General features: G+C 41.9%; 1 protein-coding gene across 6 annotated transcripts in view; it reads right to left on the reverse strand.

Annotated features, from left to right (window-relative positions):
- The window catches only part of LOC139781042 (trehalase), a 39,747-nt gene extending 19,354 nt beyond the window's left edge, over positions 1–20,393 (reverse strand). For 2 of the 6 annotated variants that reach the window (XM_071719847.1, XM_071719853.1), the window contains exon 1: positions 1,162–1,610. The gene's annotated coding sequence lies outside the window, so the exon portion shown is untranslated. Of the gene's footprint in view, positions 1–688; positions 760–1,161; positions 1,611–17,061; positions 17,342–19,807; positions 20,121–20,145 lie in introns of those variants that run through there. The other 4 variants (XM_071719852.1, XM_071719851.1, XM_071719850.1 and 1 more) reach the window with 4 other exon arrangements.

The following is a 20,393-nucleotide window of genomic DNA, read 5'->3' on the forward strand; positions in this document are numbered from 1 at the left end:
ATTACTTAATTATTATATATATTATTAAAACTTAATAATACAACATACTTAATTTATGTTATAGAATTTATATATTAAGAATTTATTTATGTTACAATATACACTATAATATGTTATTAAAATTTAATAATTCAGTTTTCTTGAGTACTTAAAAAACAATTAGTTACAACATGTCTATTTAACGCTTTAATTTGAATTGATAGCACACAAAGAGAGATTTATGATAAGATCTTTGATAATCAAAATTGGTAAGGTGAGATTGTGAGCAGCTGCAAAATTCCGACCGTGAGTCTCGAGACTCACGCGTTTTATTTTCTGCATGATCGCTCGTCGTTGAAACGTGTGTACGTGTATCAGCGACACGCTCGTTAAGTTTGTCAATACCGGTCACCAAATTGACATCACTCGCGCTTATTTCCGTCCCTAAATGGCACCGGCTACATTTAGCCACGGAGTAACCACGAGTGCGATACGTGTCACCTGCTTGTTCTCGGTATGATGCACATTAAAAAGGCAGACAAAGTCAATATTGAATGACGAGTATTATCGAACGATTAATTTCGCGACAAATAAGATGCCACGATATAAGAGAACTTTCCTCTTCCTCTCGCAATACTAATTAAACAGTCAATTAAAAAATTTGAACAAAAATTGCGATCAAAGTCGTTATCTTTTCGTAAAACTCCACCTTGTTGTTTGCACGGTACATTTATCGCGAAAACAGCCGTGAATATCCCCCTGCGGTATTCAGCATATGCCCTGAAAGGTTAATAGACACGTTTCACAGAAATAGGAAGGACACAACTGACGTTTCCGAATACGAAGCGCGAATATGTAGCACGTCGCCCGTGACCGATTGTTCGATTTGATGCTGCGATTCGACCGGTACGAAATTACAGATTAACCGTGCGTTTCGTCACGGCATCCTCCCGATGCGATGCCGCGATAACGTGATCCGTCGTAATCGCAGGAAAATTCTACGAGATCGCAACGAACGGGAGTACATTACAAATAAAGTAATTGCAGCGTGTGTTCAATCCCCGCTTTAATCTTATCTACTCGAGGATCTCGAGAGAATGATAAAAGGTACAATAAGTCAATAATTACGATCGTTGCAACCGGAGTATCCTCCTATGTCTCGACGCGCGCGTAACTACTTACGGGACGCACACGAGTCAACCTTCGCGTGTTTTTCCAATCTCCCGGGGGGACAGTCGTAACGTAGGCACCGCTGCGCTAAAAGGTTTTCCTCCGGTCAGCTCCTGATCGAGCGCCAGCTGCGTCGCGCGTAAAATTATCCCTCGAGAGCGGTAACGGATCGAGCGGCGGGATCTCGCGCCCGGTCTAATTGCAGCCAACGATGAGCCTGGACGATGAGAACTCCGGGTATGAACGTGGGGTGAAGCCGCGGGAAGCAGGAGGAACCGGGAAAGGCAGGAGAAACGACGAGGAGGAAGAAGACGGAGAAGAGCAAAAGAGGGAGGGAGGGAAGGGGATACGCCGACGATGCACTTAGCCTCTCTCTCTCTTCCTCTCTCTCTCCTGCCGATGGGAATCCGACTCCTCAGCTTCCTCGGCGATGCACACGGTGCAGCGTGCGTCGTGCGACTGATTCGCGCGTCCCACGCGGCCCGCCTTTTAAACGACCTTACGTCACGCCGCGTACGAGTCGAGCCTCCGACGGCGCGGCCGCCAATTCGACGGGAACGGCGTGGCGACCGCGACAATTGGCCGACGCGAGACACACACCCCGCGCCGGATTCAAATTTCCGATGCGTTCGCGCGCGCGCGAGAGAGAGAGAGAGAGAGAAATCCAGATCTAGGAGAGGCTGCGCTGTTCCTGACGCTGCGCGCGTTTTTCAGGGAACGAAAACGGATCTGTTTGCGTGCGGACGGTCGCAAGTCGGTCGGTCGGTCGGGCGACAATGACCGGGGGAGATTAAATCGGAGCTATCGTAGATAGCGCGCGCGAAATTTTTTCGGATGTCGTATTTTTGACGGTCACGGGAGATGGGCGTCTGTGGGAGATGGAAGAAGACGCTGGGAAGAAGCTTACGAAGCTTCCAGACGAAGGGGCGTAATGTCATTCGGATATCTGAGCGCGCGACGCGAAATCTTAAATATCACTTTTGACACGGCACGTATCTCGCGATAAGTCTAAGTTACCGGTATTAAAATTGCAGGATCTTTTCCCCAATCGGTAACGTTCATAGGTTCAAGCTATTCTTAATATGTCCCTCACGAATAAATAAAATTACATGAAGGATTATTATTAGAACTTTCTTAAGGAAAATGTCTATAGGAAAATGTCAGAATGCGAGAAAGAAACTACGTACGTCAACCGTACTCTGACGTCTTACATTCGTAATTTCTCCGTGGCTATAATATGGATACCCATGACGTCGATCGCTGGCGCAAATAGTGAAAGTATCGCAGGAAAACGTGCAAAATTGTTGAGAACTTTGTACAATTGACGGAAACGAACGTCGGAAAGGACGTTTAAACATAACATCGTTCTACTTAGCGGGCAAAATTATTGCAGCGATCGAAGGGTCTTTTTCCTTTCCCTCGAAGAGCCTCGTAAATTCGCTCGAGACGGAGCAAAGTATAAATTTCACCAGAAGCCGTGACAAAACGATCATTCGTTTCGTGCAGGCAGGTAAAAAGTAGGCCGTGCGCCACGGTTCATTGACAGCAAGCGAAAATATACTTCAAGGTTACATCAACTAGATTCCGAAAGAAGATTAATTATGCCGATAGAATGTACAATGTAATAATTGCGAATATATATCATCGTAGTTAACCCCCGTAATCGATAATATTGCACGACAATTATCTTTTGGTCGCCGCGTTGTTTCCGCGCGCGATAATAATCGTATCGACAGAAATCGTGACGGTTAAATAGAAGAAATGCATACAGTCATTCTCGCCTATTGCGCAATCGAATGTTATATAATCCTTTTTATAATACTTTGAATCACCACATGATCTTTCCACTCACGTTCCTCGCGGATGAATAGGTCGGCAGTTACATTATTCCAAACGGCGACAAATACGTTATGCACATGTGCTTAACATTTGTTTAATTATTCGCCGTCCGGTACAAATTGCCCGAGGAACAAAGGGTGAAATAAGCGTATGAATATTACTCATCGGCGGAATATAAATTGCTTTGTTCAAGAAAATAGGGCATTGGTGATTAGATCGCCGTCTCACCTATTTTCGATCATCCGCTCCTCTATCTCGATATCTTATCTCGCGCGCGTGTACACAATCTCCTCGGCAGAAAATTGGCACGATCGCTCTTCTGCCATCGCCACACGCATCCTCGTGATGTCGAAATGATTTTGGACCAAGAATCGCGTCTCGCTTTACGTAATGCTCGCGCTCTTCCTTTTCCGAGCCCTCAAGACGATCCAAATACTCCGGCTTACGGATTCGACAGCTCGAGTCGATTTTACGCATTCGAGGACTTTTCCTATGGCCGATCGTAATTAAACGAGCCGCAGATCCTTGCGCGGTGCCAACGACTTGGTCCCGACAAGTTGGACAACATGTAACATTACTTTTCGTTGCGTCATGCATTCGGACTTGTGGACTAACACTATAGCTAAGTACGACCGCGGTTATTTATCTCCCTAACGCGACGCGATTAATCGCATGTAATTAAAACTTTACGCTTTTGCGTAAGTCGTTAATGTGATTAAATCGCGACTGTCATGTTTTTTTTATATTTGCGGCTTTTGCGGCGGTTGGCTGATTCCGCACGTCCAACAGGAATACTCAATTTGTAATAAACGTAATTTAATTTTCTTATCGAAAACGCTGACAATTAATCTGTCTTATTCCCCGTATCGTTTAAAGGCGCTTCGTTATCTACGGTCGTTTTGCAGGTACGAATCATTTCTGATGCACGTATTTGCAAGTCTTTGGAGACAATTAAAGCGTTGTCGCGTGTTCTCCCCGTGACGAATGTGTGTTTGTCGAAGAACGTTTCTCATTAACGAGGTTAATTCTCGTTGCATTCGTTGGTCGCCGAGCAGAATCTGCTTTTCACGGAAAAACCGACTCGCCGGACACGCGATACTCTTAAACAATTAACTGACTTAACCTCGGCTCAACTGTTCGTTCGGCGAAGCGTGGAAGAGATTAATTGCCGTGGGTATGAACTTTCTTTTAATACTTTCCCTCATTGCTTCGCGAGATCAGCCTTGCCGCGCGCAATCGGACGTCGCAATCGACGTTTATTGCACTCCATTTTAATCAAATCGCGCGAATGTAAAAATTGCAAACTCAATTCTTGGTATTGACTTTTTTCTTACTTATCGTCGGAAATGGATGCGATTTTCACGGGATAAGAAGAAAATTTCACGGACGCTGACGCAAAACCCGATTAAATCTATAGCAAAACCAATTACGAGTTGTATCATATCCTTAAAATAGAATTGAGTATAGAAAATGAGTATATCGATAACATCGATAATAATTATCTATAGCGAGAAAATTTCTAAACGATAGCTGCACACGTGACGTCTATTCTTGTAATTTAGACCTTAAAAATGATATCCTCTCGATCACTAGCACTGTAGCATAGCAGATAAATATTATGAGGTGCTCTCACGATGCTCTCGAGAGTGTTGGAACCGTCATTCTGCGCGAGATAACGGGTTGATAACGGGTTAGTCTTAATCTTATCATTAAGAAAATACATCAAGCGCCACGAACGAGATTGTTTGCGAGAATTGATTCGCATTGAAGGTGCATTAAATTTGCGCTTTGACAATGAAAAATTTCCATCGCCCTGTCGAAATCTCCTATTTGAACGCGAGATGCAAACTTTACGAGTCGTCGTAAATTACACCTCGACGCTTTGAGATGAGTAATGCAGAAGAAGCAAGGATTTCGAATGGACGAGCGAAAAAAATTTATGGACATATCTAAACATAATGTAAAAGATATCAGCGGTGAAATCAACAGTACAACTTCGATTGTTAATTCAATCGTCTTCGTTTACGAAGATTGTTAAATTTCAATCGTTGAAATCCGTTGATTTGTTTAAGGACAAACAACTCGCGCGATTGGAGACGCAAGATTCGAACACGGAGGCAGCCAAAGGTGGCACGAGAGATTGCGTTACGGCGCCTTCGCACTTACAATTAATCGCGACACGCCGCGGTCGAGTGGACATCGTTTTAGCGACAATCATTCTATTGGCTATTTTTAGCCGGAAATAGGTCGGTGCGCGGAGGGTTGGATGGCAATAAGAGGCCATGCTGAATAGTTTCTGCCGGCGCGGCGGGTGTCGTCGCCGAGCCACGAGGCTCGAATCACCGCTGCTCGAATCAATTATCCTCATGGGTGTCTTTTCATCGTCACGTCTCTCGCGATTAGGATCTCCAGCCCGCGCGGCGCGTTAATGACATATTTTCTTGGTGTCTTACGAAAACAAAAATATGAAGAAAACCCGCGCGAAATTGCCCATAGCGGCGAGCTGATGGGACGCTGTAGCTTCCGAGTCGCATCAATCTGTCGCCGCAATTACCGCAAACGATGTTTTTACAGTGATTCATGACACCGACAAACGTCGCTGTCGGAGTATGAAGTATCTCCGCTGAATATTACGCCACTAATTTAGATATACTTATCGCGATAAGTTTTCGACACCAAAGATCGTTCCAGATAAGCTTATCGCTCGAAGAAAAATTTAGATGTACATAATTATATGCACTAAATTTAAGCCGATAACGATATCTCGATAAGAGGATCCGCGCGATATACGTTTAAGTTCGCTCATTAACATGGATTGATTAACGATGCAAGACAACGATCTCGAATGATGGATGCACGATGAATATATTTGAGTATGATGAGCTAGAAATCGTCGGTGTTTACGCATGTATAATGACGGTCGTGCATCCCGTATTTATCTCTTTCCGGGAAACCCACTCTCCTTTTTTTTTCGTCGAGACTTGCTCGTCCAGTATTTTTACGCACAAATTTGGTATGCCAAAAATTAGACTTAATTTTCCGGCAGACTCAGCAGTGATAAATTTCTATCATCTACATTCTATATATCTATTTCCTTTACGCATTTTGTAACAAAAATTGTTAGAGTGAAAATCCTAAATGTTGCGTTTTGAATTTTAGAGTAACCAAAAAACTTGTTTCTTTCTGTAGAAATTAATAATTATTAATGTAATAATCAATAAATAGTTGATTGTGCTATGTATTAATTATATTTATAATCAGATATAATGATAATTAAAATAATTAATTTTGCAAATATATTAACATGTCATTCAGCACCTTTCATTCATGAAATTAGGTCCAAGTCAGGCGCGCTCTCTCATTTTATTAGCAAAAAATTGACAAAGGATCGCAAGTGTGCGATACAATAATTTAAACTTGTGTCACCATGTGCAAGAATGAATAACATCTATCACGTTCATCAATCAACACATACACACACACGGGCTTACGTAAAAATCCTGTTTTTTTTTCATCGCACATTCATAAGATCTTTTCACGCGAAGTTACACGATGGAGCGAACTACGTTTCTGTCTGACTAGAGACGGATTTCGATCTTTCCAAAAGCAATCAATCATCGTAGTCTCAGATTATTGCGAGAACAATTAAAATGTGTATCATTAAATACGTGTTTGATCTGCGCTTGTTCTACGTAAGTTTAATAAGAATGCACACACATGAAGAAGTAATTGTTTTTGAAGATATTTTTGGCAATATAGCTTATTAGTAAGCTATAATTAATGTTAAATCCAAGCTTTTCTGAGTCAAACGTGGATTTACAAAAATTGAGCTTGCGATTTGGGCTGATTCACGCACGATTCAGTTGGAACGAGGTTGCCACGGATGAACCTACTTAATTTGCGGTGAAGAAGGTCGAGTTGATCAGTGATGGCAAATAATTATTAATAGCAACAGGCGGCGGTTGTACGAGGCGTCATGGAATTAATTATCGCGCGCGGCGTAACGACTGTCGTTAGGCAATTCAGGAATTTGTCATCGTCACCTATTCAATACGACAGCGCGCGTTTACCTGCGTAAATGCGGATCGCGCGGAGATCGCGTGTTTCTATATCGCGATGCCGATTTCACGCTTTCTCGGACAGTCGGAAACTCGTCGGAAAATCGATCGATGAAACGACGAACAATGGTACTCGCTGCACGCGCGCCGGTATTTGCCTCCCTGATATAGCGTGAGATTCTCATCGGGTTCGCGTGCGTCACGGAGTTATAATGTGTGTATCGACAAATATCTATAATTGTTAAGGAAGCTGGAGAAATACGAGCGATCAGCCGTCTGGAGATGACACTGCTTTTTCTCACACGAATATAGGACGAGTCTCGATCGGAGGAAGATGTCATCACATGCAGGTAAGCGTACTCGTCATCGACTCTAGCCTACGTGCATTCCCCAGTCATTATCGGCGACGCAGCGCGCGTCGATTAACGATCGTTAATACGTCTAAATCGCGCAGAAACGACGTATGACTATTCAGGCGCGATTCAATGGAAAACAACGGGAGTTACGAGCGCATCCGCCTTCGAGGACAAGTCCGAAGGATCCTCGTCGCGAGTTAATCGACTAAGAACGCCAGGAAAATTCACTTTGTACGATGCACGTCCTCGGACTGTCGATGTCGCCCGATACGAAAATACGAAGGGGAAGAAGGGAGGGCAACCGTGATCACGCAATGCACGATTTCCAATTATCGCAAATTACTTTATGAGGTCGATGAAAAGAAGCGAGTAAGATGAGCGTCTTAGATTAGAATAATGGTTTATATTTAACTCCCTTATTGATACCCCCTGTAAATTATCGCGCGATCGCTGACGATGATTGAAAGAGATCGCAGCTTATCGTTCAATCGATCCCATCGACGAATCGCAATCTGGATTTGCGATTTTCCTGTCTTGCGGCGAATGTCGTACGTCCGTAATACTGTTATATAATACGCGATTGTGTTTCCTCTAACATGAGCCGTGGGCCGTGGGGGCAGCGTAAGATTGACATAATTCCGAATGATGATATTGCATTCCGCGACGTTGAAGTATAATGAACGTGTACCGTAAATCACATTCAGGCGAGAGGCTGATGAAAACTTACGAGCGACTTCGAATTGAGAGAGATTGAATTATGAGACAGTTTCTTTCTCTAACGCAGTTAAGAAGAATAAAATTATCACGACGTAATTAATGAAAGATCTTGTTAAAATATATCGAATCACATAAAATATATAGAAGGAATGAAGGGTTTTTTAAATAAAATTTATGTCGCGTCAATTGTTTTTTTTTTAATGTCTATATGCTTTTTCGTATCTCTTCGTATGTACATAGAATGGAAAGCATTTGTAAATTCGCATTTTTTTATTTGTCTCTTTAAAGGATGTAGTTCTAGCTTTAAAGGAACAAAACTTGCTTTTATTCGTATTCATAAATTACATTATATCTTGCTCTCGTTTTCCCTGAAATGTTTAGAAGTGTGTGTGTGTGAATGTCTGCAATGTATCGAGCCCGTGGGTTGCCAGGCCCAAATAACCGCGCGAATCGGTCATCCCTGGGATGCGAGTTTTTCGCTCGCGAGAAGAAGTGGTACTGCCATCTTCTGATACGAGTTCGCGACAAAAGGATTTGCACATCGATAAGAAACTGCCGATAAAGATACCGTCGATAAGGTAGATGGCGCTTCGTCAGTCGGTACAAAAAAAAAGATAAACGCATGAGTCATTACCTGTTGCAACGCAGGCACTTTCATCCTGCATGAATTGCGTAAACGCGGTGAACAAATAATTGCAAAAATAGTATAAATTATATAGCAAAGACGTTCGTACATCGGCTCTAAAATCATGAGAAAAAAATAGCATTGGAGAGAAAGAGAGAATGAGAAAAAATACGCCTTTAATTTAACTCGACAAAGTAAAAATAAATTTCATAAATTGAATAAATCAATAAATTAAAATACATTTTTATTGGTGTTGTTTATCATTAATAATTACGAGTTATAAAAGAATACTCTGTTCCTGTGTCCGTTATGATTGGACCCCATTTCGACCGATTTGTAAACGCATTTCCAAGAATTTTTTCGCGCGAGAACAGATGCTTCTTCGAGCTCCTGACGCAAGATTCGCGAACGAGCGCGTCGTCCGAAAGTGAACGGTCGACTGTCAGTCACGTGTAGGTCGTCACGTCCGCCTGTCACACACAGCCCTGACGAAAATATACCGTTCCTCCGTGAAACTCCCATCCGCGAATTTCCAACGATTAATATACGTTGCCATGGACATGTTTTACGTAAAACACATTTCAATGAATCTAGCGCAATTTCGGTCGATAGCGATGTAGCGACAGCGAGAACAAAGCAACCGGGGGGTAATATCATTATCTTATCGTTTCAGAGCTTGTGTTGCGTCAGTTGCGTGTCTAAAACGACGTTTAGTAAGATATGCGACAACATAGCCTCGCCAGATACAACGCTCCGCGCTAATTGTAAGCGCGCTGTGAAAGTTACATTACATATGTCGTATATTACTTATTTTTGAAATCTCTTATACGACACCGAAAAGTTTCTCCGTAATGTTAAAGAACGCAATAAGTCGCAATCTTTGCGATTTCCATAACACAAAGAAAAATCAATAATTTCACCACCGCGCGGCTATCGTTTGAGATTAAGTACAAAGAGGGACTTCCCAGCACTCGCAAGATTTGTGCGGCGTGGAAAATTTTTATCGCCGTCCACGAACACGATGAGCCAATCCCGACCGATTTACAGGGGAGAGACAAAATGATAAAGAACGCAATAGAGAGAACACGGGTCTGCAATTATTTCATTGTGCTGCGTGACGTCAACGAGCGCGCTTGCCAATCGCGTGTGAGACGCGAGCGAACCCCAAGGCGAGCGAATCGGTATCAGCGCCAATTAAAATTGATTTCGAGATCGTGGGCGACACAGAGGAGACCGACCCCTTCACCTCCGGCAATATAACGATTAACCGCGAACGTCAGACGTCGCTGTCGCACGATAAATTCTGATCGAACTACTTAGCGATTTAACCCTCAGACCTTAACCATGAGACGTGACGAAACGTCTCGATATCAATGTCGCATTTTGCGTTCGATTATATGTTAAACGTATATATTTTTTCCTAGAGCGAAATTTTTTCGTGATTTAGGAAAAAGATCCTGCGATCCTCTAAAGGGTTAAAGAAGCAATCCTTCGTCGTGTAATCTAAAGCGTAAAAAATAAAGTAAGAGCTAGAAACCGCGCTAATTCTGATTACATATATCTGTATCTTAGAGGTAAAGAATCGTATCTCCATTATTATAAATTTTGGGAAAACCGTTAAAGTTTTAAATAAGGAAATGATATATTTGTTTAGATATAAAATAAAAGTAGCAATTTGATTTATTGAGTTTTTAATAAAATAATTTAACTGACATGTTTAATAGTACAACTGTCAATATGTACAATAATGTTATATCACCTGACCTGAAAAAGGAGATACGATTCTTTACCTCTCCAAGGCACAGATATTCTTATATAATTATAATTTATAACAATTAATGACAACTTGTAAAGATAAAGTTATCTTATAGACAATTAAATCTTGAGGTATTTTATTATCAAAAATAGAGTACGTTTTCTGATGAATCTGCGATTCAAAAATTAAAAAAAGCTCGAGAATAATGTTTAGAAAATCAGCTTAAAAACTGAAGTAAAATTCAACAACGGCTGTTCAAGAGAGAGATTCACTGATATAGTTAATTGATTAACAATGCGCGTGTGATACGGAATCAAGGGTGCAACTCGCAGCGAATCGAGCGTTCGCGGATACTCGTGATTTTCGCGTGTAAGAAACACGTGATTCTACATTCGCGCAGTGATTCTGCGAAGACGTGAGTCACTCTGAAAATCCGGCTATCAGGAGGCACCTTCGAGCGAGTCGCTTTTAACGGCCGAAATTATCTGGACCTATGCGTAAACAGATAACAAGTGTATATATACCGTTACGAGGGCTGAGTAAGTCCGAGCGGAGAATCATAATTGCAAAGTAGCGAAATTAATTAGATGCAAACTGCAATGTGCTGCTTCATAGAATATTAAATAATCCTGATTGTTCGCGTAACACTGTTAAGTAATACCGAATGGATTCCTAGACCTGTTACAAGCAATTTTCTTTAATAAATTACGATCCGGGATGAATGAGTACATTTATGTTTTGCCAGTATCATCTTTCAAGAAAGATAAGAGAAATGATTAAGATAAGATAATTCTTAGATAATTTTTCGAAAGGTATAAGATAAGAGAATTTTACCAGTCATCATAATTATATTGTTCCTGAAAGCCTTCGCAGCTTCAACATCTACTCGTGCCCTCGATATTTTCCGGCAAATGTCAGATAATCACGCGAAACTTAATAGGTACACGTGCGTACAATGTTAATAATTGCGCGCTAATTGCTGATTTACGGATACCACGAAGTTCTGTCGCGGCTCTGGTCGATGAAATATGCAATCTACAACGATAGGAATGTTGCCAGAGCGGATGTTGATATACGGGTCGCTAACAAAGGTAAAAGTAGTACTACTTTCCGTCCGATCGATCGTGGATCTTCGTGCCAGTTCGTACTGCGCTCTCGAAATCCCGGCGTTATCATCCATTTTCTTCCATTTTCGAACGTTTCAATTAAACGGACGCTTCTACTCATTAACAGCCATATCGCCAAGCTTACTTCGTCCATCGAATTTAAATCGCGCGTGATCCAAAGTTCACGTTTTCCTATTTCTCGCACGACTTGTCTCGCCGCGCCGCCACGATAAATTATGCGTGGAAAGTAAACCAGACAAAGGTTAAAATAACAATCAAGTCGCGCAGGTGATAAACGGTTGAATGATTAAAGCCTCTCGCTTATCTCGCATTAATACGGTGCCAAAGTCCACGAGATGTGTAATGTTACATCATCGACGCGCGCGTCTCGAGCATAGGTTCGAGGAACGGCCGATGACGTAAATGTCGTAAATAATTAAAATTTAACAGCCAAGACGGCGTCACGATTAATTTTGCTTATTCGGGATTTCCAAGATAACGTTGCGATATCTCTTACGGTTCGATCTGCGAGTTATGGATCGAGAGCCACGAGAGCTCCGAGCGACCGGGTTGAGAACCGGTTACTTGGTCGAGCCCCTCGGTCGACAGCCAATCTACCCAATCAGCGGCTTTCTTGCCGTGACGTCGCGGGTCATCAAGTTATCAAGTGCAAGCGGGTTGATTCGTCGCGTGTTACTCATTATTATGGGACGCTCTATTGATAAATCGGTCAAAGTCATGTATATTGCTCCAATTGTTGCGGCAATCGAGACCTACCGGTTCGCTAAATAATGTCATCAAAAGTGTAACTGTTAAATTAGCCGCCAACGTCAATCCCTTTCTACAATTGCCTAATAATAGATTCTTCGATCGAGGTGAAATCTGTTTCGTAAACAGAGGTCGAGGTACTTCCGGCGCTTGAGTTGACAATTAAAAATAAAGAGAAGTAAAGTTTTCGGCAAGCTAAATTTCCGATGTACCATTAAGTATCAGATCCATTCAGATTAATTGCTTAAATTCAGAATTTACCTAATTTACGAAATAAAATAAGCTTCTTGCGAACTGGAAGATCAAATTATCGCTGATGATTGATTAACACGATGCGATGAAACGATTCGTTTGCACCAAACGGAAATACGTGCTTTCCGCAACGCGGTCCGAAATGTCCGTAAACAATTGGATAACCGTCGCAATTTCAGCGGAGATTCTCTTCCCCGCGCGGCAATCATTGTCTCCAATGACGCGGGGTAATCGAGCGAGTTGACGTCAACGAATGCGATCTCCGATAGTAAATTGCGTGCTAAAGGCCGTTTGCCAAATCCATTTTAACTTTGTTTTTTCACTTTAGATTTATTCTCTTGTGTCAATTTGTCCGCCTTTAATCTGGCGTTACTAAGGCAAAACTACGTAGCAATTACCAGGGTTTATTAAATCCCAGCTAAATCCAAGGGCTTAAATCAACGATGAAATTCCTAGAATATTTCAAATCAAGTTTGATCTTTGCATCCAAATTATATTAATAAAATTGTTAGAATTATTTTAAAATTTTTCCTTTTATTACAATGATAGAACACAGAGCAGTTGTGAAAATAACAGTGTGTTTGTAATAGCTATTAGAGTTTGTCATAGCCCCGTCTTAACTTGGAGTTATTAAGGCAAAACTACATACCTAGCAATTACATAGAGCGAGGGTTTATTAAATCCCAGCTAAATCCAAGGGTTTAAATCAACAATGGAATTCCTAGAATATTTCAAATTAAGTTTGATCCTTGCATCCAAATTATATCAATAACATAGTTAAAATTTTAAAACTTTTTTCTTTTATTACAAAGGTAGAACACAGAGTAGTTGTGAAAACAATGTGTTTGTAATAACTGGAGTTTGCCATATCCCCGTCTAAACTTGGCGTTATTGAGGCAAAACTACGTAGCAATTACTAGGACGAGGGTTTATTAAATACCAGCAAAATCCAAGTGCTTAAATCAACAATGAAATTCCTACAATATTTCAAATTTGATCCTTGGACTCAAATTATATCAATATAAAATTGTTAGAATCATTTTAAATCATTTTTCTTTTATTACAACGACAGTACACAGAGCAGTTGTGAAAACAAACATGTTTTTAACAGCTGGAGTTTGTCATATCCCCGCTCTAACGTCGGACCGGCCAGTCAGACCCGTTATCACGAGTCAGCATGAGAACCACTCGGGACGAGCCTCTCGTCCGATCGGCTAGGTCACCAATCGCGAACGGTCTCGCTACCAACGCCTACCGAACCGACGAATCACGGGCATCTAAAGCGAGGGCTCGTCTTGCACCTTGCACCTCCGTATAGCGTCGGCTTTCTCTCCGGCGCTGTCGCGACCAGCCGCGAGAGATTCGACGTTGAACCGACAATTACGCCATTTGAGCGAACTTCGAGCAACACGCGTGTTTGTCGCACGGCAACCATAAATCCCGCGTGTTCGTCACGGCGAGCCGTTGACATTAGCATGATAACTGAAAGTGCGTCGCGCAGTGACGCAGCTTAAAAGATCGAAGGTGCGCGCGATCGGATGATGGAACTTCCACGTGAAATTGCGTTCGCGGAACGGGTTCTCCGAAATGGGGGAAACGGGAGGCTGTACCTCGAAACGAGAGATTGTGGCGAGGAGACCGGGGTTTGAGCTTCTACGCTATCGATTAATATTTTCCCTAGCAACGTAAACCATTCAACAGTAAAATATATACATACCGCAAACGAATCGTACGCGAGTCAATTTATGTCTTCCATTCAAAGCGTCGAAGTTTAAGAATTTTTCCCCTCTCGTTATTACATTCATCAAATGTGGGTTGATTTATTTCACTCCATACGCTCGTTCCAAGAATTATAAGACGACAGTTCGATCTGCGAAGATTAAACGAGCTGAAATTTTACTTAAGTCCTCTCCTCCTCTTTCCTCCCCCAAAAAACGAGTCGATCGCGCAAAAAAACTGATATTCTGAGAATTAATTCATCTCCTACTCCTCGTGAGAGAATAGCGATAATTCATGGAAAACACGTAGGAAACATCTCAAGGAGTGAAATTTGTTCGTAGCTGACATAAGTAGAAGTTCGTTATTCAAGAATTACCCAACCGCAATCGGCGACTGCGCTTTTGCATTCGCTGCAGACAAAGCAACATTCGTTCCCGCTGACGCAGCGTTTATGCGGCTGCCGCTACCTTATATCCGCGACCTAAACAAAGACTAAAAATAAGAAAGCGTTTGACGACATCACGTGAAAAAGGATCGTCCGCCGGATATTTAAAAAGCTCTTCACTGTCGACGCGCTGAATGAAATTCGAGCGTGTGAAAAGACAAGAGCGAGAAATTCTCTCTTTTTCTCTCTCTCTGACCGTGAAACGATGCTACTATGGCGTGATTTCTCGTCGATGGTATATTAGGAAATATGTTGTGCTCCGCACTAACCCGTCTAATAATATCGTCCGCGCGGCCCTGTAACTTACTTAGGTAGGTCGACATCAATCCTGGCACAGCGTCAATTGTGACACATGAAATGCACGCTCCCCGTTCGCGAGGGCCCATGTTAATTTCGGCTGCGTAGCTTCTCATTCACATTCGCGACGCTTCGATCGCCGGCGCTCTAACGTTCTAAACGTTATTTCAACCCTCAGAGAAAGAGACCGCGCATAACGCAGCCGAGATAAATATGGGAAATAAAAAGAATGAAAATATCACATACTTTGCGTCTGCAAAGAATTGGAGTAACGACAGAGTTAATCCCATTAACGTGGAGCGAATATTCCGTACTCGAATTTATAAATGTTATACCGGATGTCTACTTATTATCCGAAATAATACGGTAATATCCGGCGGATATTAGAGACTTTTCTATTAGAGACTTGTGTCCATAAAAATAGGAAAAGAAATTCGAACGATATTACGTCTTATGATAATTTCAAACAAAACAGCGTCACATTGTTATACATTATTTTCCAGATAAAATTCTGGTATCTCTTGATTATTTCAAAATGAACTGGATGCGATAATTAACTACAATTCTAATTATCATGTAACTCTAAGTACTCAGATAACATAAGAGGCACTTGATTGTGCGGATATTTTGGACAGTATTAAAAGTGGCTGTGGCTCATAGATTTTCTTCTTGTTACACGAGTTAAGGAAAATATGTATTTAAAAGAAATTATACGCAAAACTGCTCCGAGACCCGCTAATTTCGACTGCGCAACTATTCATTCGCGTGGCGTTTCACGGCCAGTGGCATCATTAACATCGTTCGCACACCGTCGAATTGATTCACGCCTAATTCGAGAACTGGTTCATTGGATCTACGCTACGAAGACCCGGTAATATTCCGCTCGCGTGGTTAGCGATTAGCGTCAAACGCTAATTTACCTAACAATACCATAACAAAAAATTAAATTTGAGATTTTAGTCCGCCGATAAACGTAGGGTCGAGTGTTTTACGACGACGCGTAAATCATTCCGAGCTAATTAAAATAATCCGGGAACTTTTTTTCCTAATACTCTCGCGGCGAATGTAAATCGGAACCTTCGACTGGCCACTTCCGAGAAGTATCGTCAATGGCATTCAAAAGGACATTAGGTGACAGTGATATCCTCGGTGATATCATATTGTCCTTCAATGCAGATACGTGCGCGAAATGGAAATCAAATTCGAGATGAGAACAATGCGTCGCGATATAAAAAGTGCAAGTTCTATCACCCTTAACGATGGTCGATGATCTATCTTCCGGTCTTAACTTCTTACGGCACGGTGCGTTAATAGTGAAGAGCAGAGCAGACATTTGCATCTAAAAATACGCGCTTTCGTCGGTATCCTAATCGCAATGACGGAGAGCATCGTTGCATTTCAAAAAGATCGTATCGAGTATTCTGCATTAATTTTTAATCATTTGTATGAGCCAAAGGGACAGAAATTTCTCGCGAATCGAAAATCACGATTTAAATCGCAATTTCACGATGAAATTCAACGTAATATTATGAAATGAAAAACCATGCAAATAATTAAAGATATTTTTCTTCAAATATAAAATTTAACAATTTTATAAAAATTTTCTGTTCAATTTTCGTTTTTTTTTAACTATTTAATAAGCCTATTTTTGATAATTCAATAAATATAATCTGTATTTTAATTTTCTGTAATACATGGTCGAGATATTTTTCCTCAATTAATATTCAAAATTTAATTTCGATAGATAGGTCCTAGCTTTCCACTCTCTAATTGTCAGGCACTTTATTTAGCACAATGTTATGTAACGCAAAGGAATAAACCTCAGCGGACACGCGCATACGCACGTATACACACACGCATACGATGAAGCCGACAGATACTCGTGAAGGCTTTCGGAGTTCTCTCGGGCACGTGCCAAACGCACGACGTTCGGCACTCGGTAACATTATTCTCCTCTCTGAAAATTGAACGTACCTTCGCATCCGTTTCAGCGCAGCAAGCCGGAACAGCAGAGAATGTGTGAGTGTGTGTGTGAGGGAGGAAGAGCCGGATATTCACTGAAATTCGCGCGCGGTCACACTATCGGCGCACTGTCCGCGTCGTCTGTCGCGCCGCAGATACAAGACTGGCGAGAGGATCGATCAGGTTGATCGTCGCACGTCGCTGACGAAACCAACTTGTCCCCTGACGAAAGCAGATACGAAAAACGTGGGACCTCACGATGGTGCCGCGTCACGTACGTGACTGGCTGACTGCTCGCGCGAGTAGTATCCAAGAGTGCCTCCGCCACGAGTCGGAGCCTCCGTCTCCCTCTCCCGCCCGCCGAATCAGGGCCGAACTCGTGTACGAGCCGAGCGGAGGCACGGACGGGCCGCCTCGCATTACCACGGAAAAGGATAGCCTCGCGCGCTCGACTCCCTTCAGAGTTGAGACACGCGGCTCAATTTTGTGGCTGCTCGTCTCACAATGAGAGAAAGGGACTTTCGTCGAAAATTAAGGGCTGCGACGAGCGGTTTACTCCGGCACTGTATCGGATCCCGCTCACTATCAGCCTCGTCTTGTCTGTCTTTTATTCCCTGCTGGGACATGATCTGTCCACTCTCTTTCTCCACTTGCAGGATATGTATAGATATCCGTCGCGATGCCCTGCAGGAAAACGCGCTAGCTGCATGAGTTTAACACCGACTAAAGTGCTCTTTTCTGTTTCTTTTCTGTGCTCTTTTAAAATCTAATTAGGAGACACAAGGTTAAGTCCTTGGCGTCTCGGATTTTTGTAAATGTAGAATTAGTTTCGTCTCTTAAATAATATTAAAATAATATTAAATGAATAATAACTATTTCTTTTGTCGATGTTAATTCATTTTTTAATAATATATCTTTTCCCTTACAATGTTTGCACGATTCATTATATGACCGATGTGTTGAATGCTATTTACGAATATTTATTTCATTTCGAGTTAAGAGGTCTTTGTTCAATTGAAGATATCACAAACTAACGTGAAAAGGGAAGTAAAATCTTCATCAAGGGAGAAAGGAGAAAAAAAGCACATTGTCTCAAGACGGACAAGTATCAACGAAGAAAGAAAAAGAACGGCAGCAAGATCGTGATGTACTTAATACAAAACTTTTTTTGTATTCTAAATTAACGGGGAAAAAAATCGGACGAGCATTTCGTAGACCGACGAGCGAAGACCGACGAGAGGACGAGGGAAATTTCCTAGCTCTAATTCGGTCCACGGTGAGCAAACCTCACCGCACTCCGAGTATCGCCCGTGATCCATAATGAACAGCGAACCGGAATGAACTGGTTTTTGTGTGCCAATGTATGCATTTTTATGTATCAAAGTGTATGTGTGTGCATCGCGGTCGATTGCTGCCCCAACGTGCGATTACCGCGAACCCGAACGAAGTTCGACGGAGAAACGCGAGAACTGTGTAGCACGTGCTCATTCACTTTGCGTCCGAGGAAATGTGCGGAGGGGGATTTTCAACCTTTGGCTATTTTCGCGTCTGATTCCTGATTCGGCATATCTGCGCATTGTTTACGGCTTACGCGGTAATTGTCTCCTATATCAGAAAAAACATCGCGTGGATGGTCATATTAATAAACCACTGTGGACGATCGCGTCGCGGTTCGAGTTACTATCGTCGATTTGCATTACGAAGGAGCGGACAAGCATATAGTAATAATTTAGTTGTAAATTAGCTTCGACATGTATGATGAAAACTGTCTTCGTACATGTCGTGCGGCTAACCGTAGAGATACGCTATGCGCTCTACTGCAATCATCGCTATAAATTTCAGATTCCAAAACCTTATTACAGTTATTAGAGTAAATACAAATGGTAATCTCATATTTTATTCTGCGATTTTTTAGTTTTTTTTTATGTAAGTTAGTGACTACATTTACACGGCGGCTTATAATACAGTTCAATAACTCGGATCGTATATTATCCGATCCAAAATTTTTCTTCTTTTGATCATAATGATCAATTAGATATGAATCTTTTTTGATACTAAACTACAACTTTTTTAGTAGATATATAAAATATCAAAGATTTTTTCAAATGTTTAGTTAGAGTATCAAAATGGGTTCATATTTAAATGTTATAATGATTATAATATAATCAAAAGGAGAAAAATTTTGGATTGGACAGTATGTGGTAGTTATTAAACCGGATTATAAGCCGCCGCGTAAACGTAATCATTATTGGAGAAATGGAGTTTTATTTTCGTATTTTAATAAAATAATATTGGTTTTTTTTACAATGTTCCATGCTTCTCACATTTATGGTTTGACGCGTAATTATTTTAAATCGATTGTATATTTTGAAGATACATCAATGAAAAATTGTAATAATCCTCAACATGGATTTCAAATACATTTTCGCTCGAGCGAGTCGATTAACGATGGAAGTGGCAGCTTTTGCGAATGACCCTATAAAAAAGACTGCATCCCAACTGCATTCCTGCAGCGAAGAGTATTTTAAAAATATCTCTCACTAACAATGGCAACGGGATTGTACCTTAATGGACGGCAGATTTAGTTTTTATCCGATGGGCTTTAAAAGCGGTAAGCGTGCTAACTATCAATTAGCAGCAAGAATTAAGAAGTGGAGGAAGAGTATTCGAGCAGCGGAAATGTACAGCGAGATAAGAACAACTAATATCGCCTGGGGACTTCCGACAGATAAATCGCTCAAGAAAACCTTGTACATACCGTAACCTTGGATTTCTTTCCGCTGCGCCCTCAACCTTGGCGCACGCACGCGAACAGGTAGAACGATGCGCAGCTGTGCAGCGGAAACGAAAGCCTTCCTCGCAGTACAGTTCGATTTGACTCGCTCTAAATGTCGTAGAATGTAGAGTCCACGCACTCAACTTTCACCCAGGAGTACCCAGTCTTCGAAACTCCGACGCGCGGCCGGAAGAAACTCAAACGCGCTTCGTTCCCGCGGATTTCCGTCTGCGGGATCCGCTAAAGTCTCGCGAATCGCCCAGGAGAAAGCGTGATTCTCCCAAGTACTCTATTTTCAATATAAAATATTTCACTCGTACCTTTGATTATTTTTCGTTTGATATTCCTCTCTTTGTCTCTGTCTCGAATGTGACAAGTGTCAGAATCGGCTGCGGTTTTGAAAACTGGCGTACGATAGCGGACGAGACGTGTCGGCGAGATCGTGAAGAAATGCGAAGAAACCCGTAGACGTGCGAAATTCAATTTGAAGATAGCGCACGATGCTGCGACAACGCGACACGCGCGAGTTACAGAGAAAGATGTCGACGCGTCGACGTTCGACCGTGGA

Source organism: Temnothorax nylanderi, unplaced genomic scaffold, assembly GCF_030848795.1.
Source record: "Temnothorax nylanderi isolate EJ_2023f unplaced genomic scaffold, tnyl_v1.0 TNYL_tig0312_pilon, whole genome shotgun sequence".
NCBI lineage: Eukaryota > Metazoa > Arthropoda > Insecta > Hymenoptera > Formicidae > Temnothorax > Temnothorax nylanderi.